We start from the raw sequence: 13,809 nt of genomic DNA, 5'->3' as shown, positions 1-13,809 counted from the left end.
CACTTAATAATTACCTAGCCGTGTGGCCTTGGGCAAGCCACTTAACCCCATTACCTTGCAAAAAAAAAAAAAACCTAAAAAAAATTGGTTTATCCTTGTCCTTGTCATTGAAGAAGATCAAAATGACATCACCATTTTTGAGACAAAAGACAGTGTGTCTGAGCTTGAAATGCACTTACACAGGTCAGGAACTTTTAAAAAGTACCTAAGGTACAATGGAGAAAATTAAATGTAAACAGAAGTATTACTATTGGAGGAACAGACTTGAAACACAGGGGATGAAAACTCACAACATGCCCTATCAATTAATCAACAAATATTTTACTGATCATCAGTCTATGCATATATAAATATCTGATCACCTCACTCATTTTGCTTATACAGGGATATAGATAGATATCATCCCATACAAACACACAGATATATGCATATAGATAGATACATATGCTCATATATAACCACATGTTTATATACATATTATTATACATGTTTGTATATAAGCACACACATATATGTATGCATGTATCTTCACACACATATGCATAGCATTAAAATACTCTCAAAACTTTCCTTTAGTGGACTCACAACCTTGCTAATAATTCTATTTTCCATTACTTATTCCGTTTGACTTTACAAAACTCGCAAGTCAGGATATGAATAGAAGTATTTCTCTATCCCTTTCTTTTAAAAAAAAGTTCATGTATTTTATTTTTAATTTATATAATAAAACAATTATTTCCATAACATAGTATAATAAAAAGATGAAACTACAAATCTATTGTGTAAACTTGCTATTTCCTTTTAATATATAATAAAATTGTCTTATACATTTATTTTTTCCTTGCTTTTCCTTCCTCTCCTGCCATCTCTACACAAATCTCCATACAATCTCTACTAAATAAATAATGTATGTGTGTATAATCATTCTATGATTCTATTTAGCAGTTATTTTTCTTGATGCATTTATTGAATTCCTCAACATGTCCTTTCTAATTAATTTGGATTTCTATAAAATTTAAATTGACTTATTTGTGCAGAGGTGTTGTTTTCTTTTTTGCCAAAATTATTCTCAAAAATATTTGCAGTCACTGTATACAATATTTTCTTCGTGCTGCTGATTATTCTCTCCATTATTTCTATATGTTTTCTAAGATCCTGAAGCTCATCATTTCTTTATAGCCCAGTAGTATTCATCACAAAAATTTACTACAGTCTGTTCAGCCATTCCCCAGTTGACAGGCATCTCTGCAAATTACAGTTCTCCGTCATCACCAAGAGAGTTGCTATAGATATTTTAGAATACATAGGTTGGAAACAGCCCTACTAGAGGTTGTGTTGGGTCAAAGGGCATAGACAATTTGGTAACTCTTTGGGCATAATTTTGGATTGCTCTCAAAATGGCTGGATCAGTTCATAATTCCATTAACAATGAACTCTTGTCCAATTTTTTGACAAACTCTTCAACATTTGTCACTTTCCCTTACATCTCTTTAGTCAATTGTATGTTGGTTTTTGCCCATTAGATTGTAAACTCCTTGAGTACAGGAACTGTCTCTTTTTTTTATTTATCTTTTTAGCCCTTGTACAAAGACTTGGTAGATAGCAGCTATTTAATAAAAGTTGAACTTCATATGCACATGCATCTGACCATGAATATGCACATTGGCACATTTTTAAACCATAAACTTCTTGTTTTTAAATAAAAGAAAGATTTTATTTATTTTTGAATTTTACAATTTTCTCCTTAATCTTGCTTCCCCCCCCACACACACACACAGAAGGCAGTCTACTGGTCTTTACAGTGTTTCTATGGTATACATTGATCTAAGGTGAATGTGATGAGAGAGAAATTATACCCTTAAGGAAGAAAAATAAAGTATAAGAGATAGCAAAATTATATAAGATAACTATTCTTTTTTTAAAAAATTAAAGGTAATATTCTTTGGTCTTTGTTCAAACTCCACAGTTCTTTCTCCAGATACAGATAGTATTCTCCATTGCAGATAGCCCCAAATTGTCCCTTATTGTTGCACTGATGGAATGAGCAAGTCTATCAAAGTTGATCATCACCCCCATGTTGCTGTTAGGATGTATAATGTTCTTCTGGTTCTGCTCATGTCACTCAGCATCACTTCAGGCAAATCTTTCCAGGCTTCCCTGAATTCTCATCCATCCTGGTTTCTAATAGCACAATAGTGTTCTATGACATACATATACCCCAGTTTGTTAAGTCATTCCCTAATTGAAGGAGATTCAATTTATTTCCAATTCTTTGACATCTCTAATGGGATGTTATGAATATTTTTGTACAAGTGATGTTTTTATCCTTTTTCTATAATCTCTTCAGGGTATAGACTCAGTAGTGCTATTGCTGTATCAAAAGTATGCACATTTTTGTTGCTCTTTGGGCATAATTCCAAATTGCTCTTCAGAAGAGTTGGATGAGTTCACAGCTCCACCAACAATGTATTAGTGTCCCAGATTTCCCACATCCCTTCCAACATTGATCATTGTCCTTTCTGGTCACATTGGCCAGTCTGAGAGGTGTGAGGTGCTTTCATTTGTATTTCTCTAATGAGTAGTGATTTAGAGCGATTTTTCATATGACTATGGATCACTTTGATTTCCTCATCTGTAATTGCCTTTGCATATCCTTTGACCATTTGTCAATTGAAGAATGGCTTGTTTTTGTAAAAATTTGACTTAGTTCTCTGTATATTTTAGAAATAAGGCCTTTGTCAAAAATACTAGTTGTAAAAAAATGTTTCCCAAGTTACTATTTTGTCTTTTTATCTTGGTTATAGTGGTTTTGTCTATGCAAAGGCTTTTTAACTTAATGTAATCAAAATTGTCTAGTTTGTTTTTAATAATGTTTTCCATCTCTTCCTTGGCCACCAACTGCTTTCCTTTCCATAGATCTGAAACTATAAACTTCTTTTTATCTCCAGTCTAAGTCAGGACTTGCTACATAAAAGGACTTAATACCTGCTTTTTTTATTTGCAGTTGATTTATTAGTAAAGGAAGAACTTAGTTTATTTCTTGGTGTCAAATTAGTTATGAAGTATTTTGAATAGTTTAAATACTAAACTTTCTTTTCTCTACACAAATCACTAAGAAATTTCATGAAACAACTCTTTCCAGGTAATAGAGAATTGTTTAACATATTTTTCTAAATGATATAAATAGCCACTGAAACAGAAGCAATTTCCATAGTCACAAGGATTTGAACCAGTTTCTCTGAGTTGTGAATCATGGCTCTTTCCTGATCCAAAAGGATCATTTGATTCAATGATCCAATAACAAAATGATACCTTGACCTTTCCCATTCCCAAAGCCAATTTCCATTTCATTACTACTTCATGCTTATGTGAAAAGTATTAATGATGGTCTTTGGATTGCAGTGTTTGTACACATCATGGAGGGCATTTGTATACTTTTGTGTTTCTAGGTTTGCTGCCTTTCCTTTGTTGTGGCTTTGGTATCTGGGGAGGTGTGGAAAACTAATCTATTGATGGAAAAAAAAAAAGAAAATACTTTGCAAATTAGCTTCTCTCAATTACAGAGAAAGCCATGCCAGGAATATCACTCTGCTCATTAAAAAGAAGTATAAGAAGCAGACCCCCATCATTAGGGCTCAGCCCTCAATCCCCCCAATTAAAATCCTCTGAAGTGGAGGGATTAGTATAGATGAGCAATGAAGCTTTCTGCTGTTAAAAGATGCAAGCAAGCTGGTGCTTAGACCGCAGGGTGAGCTGAATCCAATTACAGGTACCATAGAAATGACACACAGGCTTTTTGATCTTTAGTTTCTCCCTCTCTCTCTCCCACCCTCCCTATACCCTCTGTTGGCTGTCATCTTCATTTCTGAAGTTCCCCTATACTCAAGACCATAGTGACACTCACTGGTAGTCTGCCAAGTTGAAAAGATAAAGGAATCATCAAATCATTGAGCCATAGCTCTGGTGTTGCCCCCCATCCTTGTCACTTCCCTCCACTGAACCATTATTACCTAGAGGCTCAGATATGGGAGCAATGAAACACCTTGAGCCAAAGGTTTCCAAGGTGTGGTATATTAGAGTTGCCCTCCTCTCCTTGAAGGTAAGATTCTCTGTTACACTCCACCCTAACCCCAAGAATTTACTAAACACTCACTATGTGCCAGTCATATTATAAGATTTTAAAAAGTTTGACAGACTCAGTGCCCTGAAATAGGGTAATAGTCAAGAAATTTTAGAAAAGGTAGAAAACTCTGGACTGAAGACTAAGCTCTTTTTTGTCCTAATTTTACTTACCCTGAAAACTGTTCATTTTCATTGATTATTTTCCTGTTCTCTATCTATGAAAGATTATGGGATATTTGCTCAGCATATACATGAAGTAAAAAAAAATGAAAGAACTCAAATATACCAAAATACTCAGTGACAATTTTTGGAGGTTGCAAAGAATAAGAAACAGAAATTAATTCCTATAGATTAGAAAATAAAATAATTGTGATATATAAATGTGAAGGAATATTATCATGGAGCAAGAAATGATAAACATGAGGAATTTAGAGTAAAGTGGGAAGATTTGAATAAATTAATACAAAATGAAATAAGCAGAACAATAAATCATCAATTAATCAATGAGCACACCCAGGTGGCTCAGTAGATAATATTCTCTACCAAGAGTTAGAACGTCTTGAATTCAAATCCAGCCTACAACACTGTGTGAACATGGGAAAGTCCCTTAACCCAGTTTGCTTCAGTTTCCTCATCTATAAAATGAACTAAAAAAGAAAATGGTAAACTACTTTAGAATCTCAGTCAAGAAAATCCCAAAAGGTGTCACAAAGAGTTGTATATGACTGAAACAACTGAATGATAAGTTTACTATGTTCCTATTACACATAAAAAGACAGTTGGAACATTAAAAGAATGGAGATTGTGTAATAATAACGACTTAAGTCTGGCCTCTAGAAGAGATAAGAAAATAAAAGTGCCTGTATTGTCAGATGTGGTCAGTATGTTGGTTATAGTTTTGTTGATGCTGTTGGGGTACTGCTGCTGGTGGTGGTAGCGAGGGTAGTGATGTAGCTAGTTTGTTAGCTCAAATTATTCTGGCTCCCACTGAATGACCAAAAATAACACTTCCCAACCCAAGTCTCACTTGGGCATTGTTTGGGATTTGATGACATAAAGTAAGTGTAAAGTGCAACTTTTTTCTGTTTTAGCCAGAAGTTCTGAGTCTTTCCCTCTCAGATTTTTTTAAAATAAGCAAAAGAGAGCATATTTTTTTTGCCTCAGTTTTTACTTAGCCTTAATCACTGAATGGGTACACCTCAAACAAATTGAGACCTGGGAAAGATCTTAGCTTAAAAGGACCAAGGTCTCTCACTGTATCCAGGTCCATCTCTGGTCATCCTGATCTATGTCTTGTCAATGGAGCCAAATGGCTAAAAGGAGATGGTGTGGCTAGTCACTTTATACAGCCCTTAAATACAATTCACTTATTTCCAATTAATTTACAGGTCTTGGCATCAGCTTCCTGTTGTCATTGGTCCTCTTTGATAATAAAAGACAAGCAACAATAATATTCTCTTTTTGTCATAGGCAAAAAAATATGGTTTTCAGAATCCTAGAAATTCAGTCAGTATTAGAAATGACCCCAGTGTCATATAGTCCAATTTCCTAATTCAAAAGGACCTGGGTAAATGGGACATCCCAATGGAATATGGACATCTCCAGAAATGGGCTGGAAGAAGGGGCATGTTCAGTATTCAGGTCAGAGTGAGTATCTAAGAAGCCCATAACTTCAAGGACTTGTAATTTTGTTTTTACTGTGATATTTTCCCTTCCATTGATAGCCTTCTTTTCCTAATGATGCCCAGTTTCTAAGTCCCTCACATCCAGTGATAAGTTTTGTTTCTTGAGCAGCCAACAAAATACCTTGCCAAACTCATGGAGAAAAAAGACATCTAACTGAAAACTAAGAAATTAATGAAAATGGCAGTGGTTGTTCAGCTGATTAAAGCTACTAGGCTATATGCAAAGTATCCTCTCCAATTTTCAATTCAATTAAGTTTAGCAACTCAACAAAATAATTATTACATAAATAAGAAAAACATTATGCTAAGCAAAAAAGATCAAAAGATGAACCAATCCCTGTCCTCAAGGAACTTGCATTCATCTGGAGATGAAAGATGTGCAAAATACACATGAAGTAAATGAAATAGAATTTGAAGGAGACAGCACTCAATTGGAGGATAAGAGAAAGCCTGCAGAAGGTGATCTGAAACAAGTATCCTGAGAGATGGAGATGAAAAGAGAGACCATGTTCCAATTTAAGCGAGTGGTTTATATTTGGGCATGAAGAGGAAAGAAGAGACAACAAATTCAGAGAATGGAAAAAAGCATTATTATTGAAGGAAGAGGATTTAGGTTCAAAGTCTAGCTATACTATATAACTCCCATGTAACCTTTGTGTAATTCACTTAATCTCTCTGTTGCTCAGCTTCCCTTTCTATAAAAGGAGGAGAGTTGACTAAATGACTGGAAAGTTCCATTAATAGAATCATAGATTTAGTTAGAAGGAACCCTGAACACCCCTTATTTCATTAGTGGCCCTAAATAAGATCCTAAAAGGATAAATGTGTTACCCAAGGTAACATAAATGTTAACTAATAAAATAGAATTTGAAACCATCTCTTTTTTTTTTCTTTATTTTTTTTAGGTTTTTTTTTGCAAGGCAAATGGGGTTAAGTGGCTTGCCCAAGACCACACAGCTAGGTAATTATTAAGTGTCTGAGACCGGATTTGAACCCAGGTACTCCTGACTCCAAGGCCGGTGCTTTATCCACTAGGCCACCTAGCCACCCTGAAACCATCTCTTTTGACTTCAAGGTCACAGCCCTATATTGATATAAAATAAAGAGGTTCATATAAAATTTACATACATAAATATTTTTCTAAATGTATACATTCAAATAAATGCAGGGTATAGAAAAAAGACTATTGTGATCTATATAGAGAGAGTTATGTGTACTATCTGCCTAATTTTTTCCATGAGCTCCAAGAATATGTGAGTCCTGAAAGCATTTTGCCAGTGTTCCAAAGAAAGACAATGCAGAGAAATCACTTAACCCCAAGTATCAAATTAAGGATAGGGGTCTTTGTTCACAGGTCTATGGTGGAAGCAGGGAGGGGTCCTCTCTCTCCTGCCTTTATCTGTCTCCATGCAGGATATGGAGTAAATTATGCTTTTCTGACAACAACAGAAGTCTACAAATATGATCAATGATCACTTTAAAAAAGGAATTCCTTTCTAGCCAAACCCATGAGCAAGAAATGAGGGAGAATCTACAAATGTGGGGTTATGATTTCTGTAACCATTGGAACAAGAAGCCTACCTACCTTCCAACATGAATGTCTGAATCTACCCTCTTCCCTGTGCTTGCAGAGGCTGCAGGTTAGTATTCATTAAAATCTTTCTCTCTCTCACTATAAGAACCATAAAGAATGAGAATCTTCTCCACTACAGAGGGAATAGAGGGAGAAAGTGATGGTTGCCATTGCTAAGAGACAGAAGCCTATTGTTTCAATTTTATTACTCTTTAATCCAATTGAATTGCTTACTAAATTAATCCAGTTGATTGATCCTACATATTGAAAATGGAAGGAAGGCATACCACTAAGTGTCTGGGAGAGCAAGTAAGATGAAAAGAATCATTGTCTTAGAGAAGAAAGAACCTAACTGCAAAGGTTCTATAATACTAAGCAGGAGAGATACTGAGTTAATCTAGTCTTGGTCCTGAATTTTCACAGAACATAGATAAGGGCTATTCCACAACTCCTCTTGTGGTACTTTAAAAATCAAACTATGGATGGTTTTAAATTATTCTTACTAGTAAATTAATACAAATGTACTTTAATGAGCATCCTCCTGAATAAAAAAGGGGTTACCAACTGACTTTAGCTGCCTTTTCTCAATACTATTGGTTGCCCAGTACCTAGCTCACATTAGCTCACTTAATAAATGCTTATTATCCAACAACACTGTATGATGATTGACTATGAAAGATTTAACTCTCATAAACAGTTATATGAACAATGACAATTCTAGAGAACTTTTGATGGCAAATACCATCCACATTCAGAAAAAGAACTCTAGAACCTTAATGCACAGCAAAGCATACTATTTTACATTTTAAAATTTGGGGGTTTTTTGCCTCTGAATTTTTCCTTTTATTCAGATTCGTCTTTCATAATATGGCTAATATAAAAATATGTTTAACACATGTATAACTTATACTAGGTTACTTGTTGTGAAGAGGGGAAGGGAAGGAAAGGAGGAAGAAAGGATGGAATCTGAAATCTTATTCAAAAATGAATGATGAAAACTATCTTGCATGTATTTGGGAAAATAAATATAAAAATTAATGTGTGTTGCTTTCCCTCTTCCCGTTCTTGGACAGTAAGTCACTGAACAGGACAATAACTGGCATGAAATGGGGCAAAAAAAAGGTGGCATGAGATACCATTTTGGGAAATGGTATTTGTAATTTTTGCCAACTTTCTTCCCACAACGCAAACCAAAATGAGGCTTCTCAAAAATAAAAGAGAGAAGACAGTATATTTCACCCTGGGAGTTGGCTTATGCAAACACATGTAAGGAGGAAAAGGAAAATCAAGTTCTGGCAACAGTCTGTTGTCCATTTGGGGCTGGGACATAGAGCATGTAAAGGTGAGGATACATGAATCCAGACCATTTCCAAGCTAAGACAACCTTTTCAGGCAGATCTGTTTCCCTTAAAGACAATGAATGAAGGATTGAAATGTTCAGTCTCTCTCTGTGCAAAGAGAAGAGTAGCTCTTATTTTTAATTTTCACAGCAGATGCTACTGTCCCTCCAGGCATCACTTCAGCAGCTACACAATGAATAGTCTTCAGTATGTTGACTTGCTCTTTTACATAACCACATTTTTTCCCTCAGCATAAAGCATTAAATTGTGTTTACAGTACTGGGATTTAGAAGGCAGAGCTGGATCAAGAGAAAGGGGTGCTGAGAGATTAACAGAAGAAGGCCCTTCCAGGCCCACTGGAATAGGCCGGAAATCCTCAAGATCCAATCAAGCAAAATAGCATCTACAAATATTTATTGAGTAGTTAGAATTCACAGAGCATCATGTTTGTTTGGTAAGTTAGAAAAAGCACAGGTCTTGGGAGTCCGAGACCTTGAATTCCTAGGAATCAAGGCTTATTTCATATTATTCTGCATCATCGGTTCTCCAATCAAGTCAAATCAAACTACCTTCCCCTTTTTTAAAGCAAGGTTCAATTTTGTGCTTATCTATGATTTTCTACAACAGTCTCAAATAGCTGGAATGGACTTCCTCTTTACCATGACCTCACAGAATTCCTAAGCTTCCTTCAAAGCCCAGCTCAGGTCCTATCTTCTGTAAAAGCTCTTTCAATATCCCTGCTCCCCCATCTCCCTGTTGAAATGTTGCTGTTTTACCAGGTGTGTGTTTTATGTTTTATGCACATGATATATCTTCCTAGTATCTAAAAATTATGATCAGTTCGTAAGTGCCCATTATATTCCAGGCACTAGGTGACTCCATCATTATTTTTTTAAAAGCTTATTTTGAGTAGGAATTATTACATTTTCTGGCTACAGCAAGACCAAAATAGAACAATCTCTGCTCATGAAGGGTTTCCCCTGTTTCGGAGGAAAATGTAAGAAACTGTAAATTCCTTAAGAGCAGAGTCTTCCACATTATATACATAGTACCTAGAGTGATGTTTGGCACACAATAGATGACAAATAAATTCTTGGTGAATTGGATAGAATCATCCCTCATTTTACAGATGAGAAAATTGAAGCACAGAAAGGGTTAAATGACTTCCCTAGAGTTTCAGAGTTGTCAGATACAGGGATTTGAATCCAAGTCTTCCTGACCCCAATGGAGAACCTTATCTCATGCCAAACTGTGTCCCATTGCTTATATTTGATTTCAGGATTGGTATAAATGATGTAGTTTCTTCTGAATCTTGCTTGTGGTGCAGTTTTGGGGTAATGGAGGTGGAAGGGACCTCGGATTTATCTAGTTTTATTCTTTCACTTTATAGATGAGAGAACTAAGATCCAGAAATATGAAGGTCACTTATGCAATGAGAATCTGTGGGTAGCAAACAAATCTCAGATCTAGGAAAGTCTGAGTTCAAGGTCTTTCTTTGCCTCTGGCTAAGTAAACCACCTTGGACAGCTCCCTAAACTTCTCAGGGTTCTATTCTAAGTAATTCTTAAGATTCTAGATTGCAGTGTTGAGATACACTGGCAAAGGGAATTTCCACATTTAGGAGTTGTTTTTTTTTTAAAATAAGTGTTGTGGCAAGCCCTATCCCCATGCTTGTCCATGTCCATGTTTCACACCCCCCCCAACTGCAGAATATAACCCCTTTTGTCTCTGCTTTCCTGGATCCCCCTACTGCAGGGCCTTGTGTAGATTGGGAACCGTGATTAATATATGTTTATTGTGAACTGGAATTCTTTAACCATGGGACAGACATGCACCAAGAGAGAAGAAAGGAGGAAAAAGCCCCAGAGCTGCTGTGGCTTTAAGTTTCTCAGAGACTTAACTGACATTTAAGGGGGTTGGACTCGATGATCTCTGAGGTTTCTGCCAGCTCTGAGAGTCTATGTTTCTATGCTTCTAGTTCCCTCTTTTGGGCTAGACAATTGACAATTGATTTAGTGGATGCTCATGTAAAGCAAATTTGCATTTTAAAATCCGCCTTTAATTCTCCATCTAAAAGAAACATTCCCCTCCTAATGCAGCCTGTATATAGAATAATATCTTCTCCTTAAGAAAAGGGGACTACAAAGTCTGTAATTAAATTTGCCAGGCTCCTTTTGAAAATGATAATCTCTTTCTAAAAACAAAAGGCTGCCTGGAGCCCTTGCCCTGGCTTAGGCTGAGAAATAAACACTTTCCCATCTGCTAAGACAGTAACACTTTAATCTTTCCAGTTGTGGGCACTAGACTGATTAAAGCACAATAGCACATTTGGCTGATTTCTTGCATATTTTCAACACTTGTCCTTTCTCACCACAAACAACCAGAAAAATACCACTGGTTAGAGGAGAGTCTCTAGGAAAATAATGATTCTCTCTCTCTCTCTCTCTCTCTCTCTCTCTCTCTCTCTCTCTCTCTCTCGCTTTTTTCTCTTTTCCTTTCTTGCTCCCTCCCTGTCTCTCTTTCTTTCTTTCTTCCTTCCTTTCTTTCTTTTTTCTCTTTCTATCATGATTTTATCCTAACCACCCATACACATCTTTAGGTACAACTTATGGCTGTTACGGTTGAAGACTAATGAAAGATTGATCCCCACAGAAATAAAGAACTGCTCACAGATGTTTGTTGGAATTCTGGATATTGCTCTATATTTAGTTTCTCTTCTCAATTTCCTTATCTATAAAATGGGGATAATAATAGAACTTACCTTACAAGTCCAGTGAGATCACATATATACATAACTTTACAAACTTTAAAGTGCTATATAAATATGCCAGCAAATATTTTATTGCTGTTAATATATAATATTTATTAGTTTAAGGATAAAATTATGACTTGGGAGTTTTCTGCAAAATTCAGGTCTCTTCACATCTTGAGTCAACAAGAAATCATTAAGACTGTGGTATTTCAAAGTTTGATAGACATACTTTCTGTATAATTAGTCATTTCATTAATAATTCTAGCATTTTATTAATCAAAGAGATTAGTGATAGTCTTGAATATCAAAGCTCCTCATGATGACAGATTTATGAATTATATGCCCTTGGAAAAGTGAATGTTCCAGAGTGTGACAATCAAATCTGATTGGTTAATCATTAATGAGAATCAATATCACAATGAGAAGTAGACTCACTCCAATGAGGAACTGAGAGAGTGACAATTCACTCTTGATGAAAAAGACAAACTCTACACCCAAACCACTCCAAGTTTTAGACAACATAGATAAAAGATACATCTCCACCCAAACTTGCTTGAGTAGAATACAACAAACAGAAATTCACCTTAGACTAAATTCCTTGTAACTTTGAATGGTACTTGTCCAAGACGGAGGAGACAGTTGGTTCCACCTTCAGAGAATGATCTTTGAAATGACATCTTTCAAAAAAGGGGGGAACTCAGGAGCTCCCAAAAGTATTGACTATAAATAATCATTTATTTTCATGTCCCTCCTATACTCATGGTTCAGACACATTCTGCCTATGGATATATACTGATTGTGATAACCTGGGCAAACCATTGAATGTTTCATTGTTTTGGGAAATTTTCTAAGATTATGTATTGCCAGTCTTCACTGGTAAAGGTAGCTTCCTCAGCTAGAATTTCCCTAGATCATTAAAATCATAAGTCTGGATAGCCTACACTCAAGACACTATTCTTGGTGATGGGGATATGAAGATAAAGTTGAAAAGGCCACTGTACACATAGAGCTTAAATTCTATTGAGGCAACGCAGATTTTATATAAGCCAAGTAAATATAGTTTGAGGATGAAACAATGTTAAAAACTGAAAGATCAAGAAAGGTTCATCTTAGAGGGGACATCTGAACTGAGCCTTGGTTGAAGACATGGATTTGGAGAAGGAAGGTAAGATCAGCCTTATTATACCTTGTACCATTCATGAAACTTATGGGTTGCATAAACTAATCTTCTGGTTGTCCCTGTGACATTCTAGCTCAACCTTCAGACTTTTAGACACATCAGGACAAGTTCTCTTGCTTACAATTCATTCTCCTTATCCCTACAGCTCTAAATCCCTATATCCCTATAAGCTCTGATTTTCTGCCAAGTTCAGCCCTGCCTTCTCCCTGAGACATTTTCCCTAACTCCCAAGCTTCTGGTACACCACCTTCCTCCTTCTCCTTCCCCAAAATGAAACACACACACACACACACACACACACACACACACACACGTTTTTATGAGAGAATGTATGACATAATGTCCTTGTAGTCAGGAAGAATGGAATTCAAATTCTGCCCATTGACACTATGTGACTCTGGAGATATCACCAAATATCTCAGGACTCCAGGAAATTCTCTGAGACTATAGGTTGCCAAGAAAGTACTCATAAAATTGATAAAGGAATTCACTTATCCTGGAATTCCCTGAACCATTTAATAAAAAAAGGCAGGTATAATTTTTGTCCTACTTATGCTGTACATACTAATTTGGGTCTATTTTATTCTCCTGATAGAATTGCTAAGGTCAGGCATGGCTTCATGCCTATCCAGACTGAATGCAAAACTCTAGAAAGCTCTTCACCCTGCAAGTTCACTTGAATCTTGTACTTGCTATATTGGGAATACCCTTTGCTCCTGAATGTCCTCTTTGGTTGTAGGAATCCAGCAGCTTTTTATTATATAGGGTGATCCAGGCTAGACATTAGTGGCCTCAATCAAGCTAGTGGAAAAATTTCTACCCAGGCAAAATTCAACTGGAATAGCCTTTGAAGTCTATAGTGAGAGCTCAGCATAGCTGCTACACTCTTACTAAGTGCATGTAAAAGGGCTGAGGGGTCATTGAGGTGAACAAAATGAGCAAAGTATTAATGTTCCAAGTTTTCAATGAGTTTGAGAGATTTGGGAAGAGGGGATGACATGCATGATAGACCTTGCAAGTTCCCCTAAGTAAATTAATAGTATTTCAGCTGTGCTCTTCCAGGCCCAGCAGAAACAAGATATCAGCTCCTTGAAGGAAACAGAAGGTTAGATGAGCCCAAGTGGTATTTCTGTTGGACTCCTGCCTTTAGACTTGGC

The sequence above is a fragment of the Macrotis lagotis genome, chromosome X (assembly GCF_037893015.1).
Source record: "Macrotis lagotis isolate mMagLag1 chromosome X, bilby.v1.9.chrom.fasta, whole genome shotgun sequence".
Classification (NCBI taxonomy): domain Eukaryota; kingdom Metazoa; phylum Chordata; class Mammalia; order Peramelemorphia; family Peramelidae; genus Macrotis; species Macrotis lagotis.
This window is presented reverse-complemented; position numbering follows the sequence as displayed.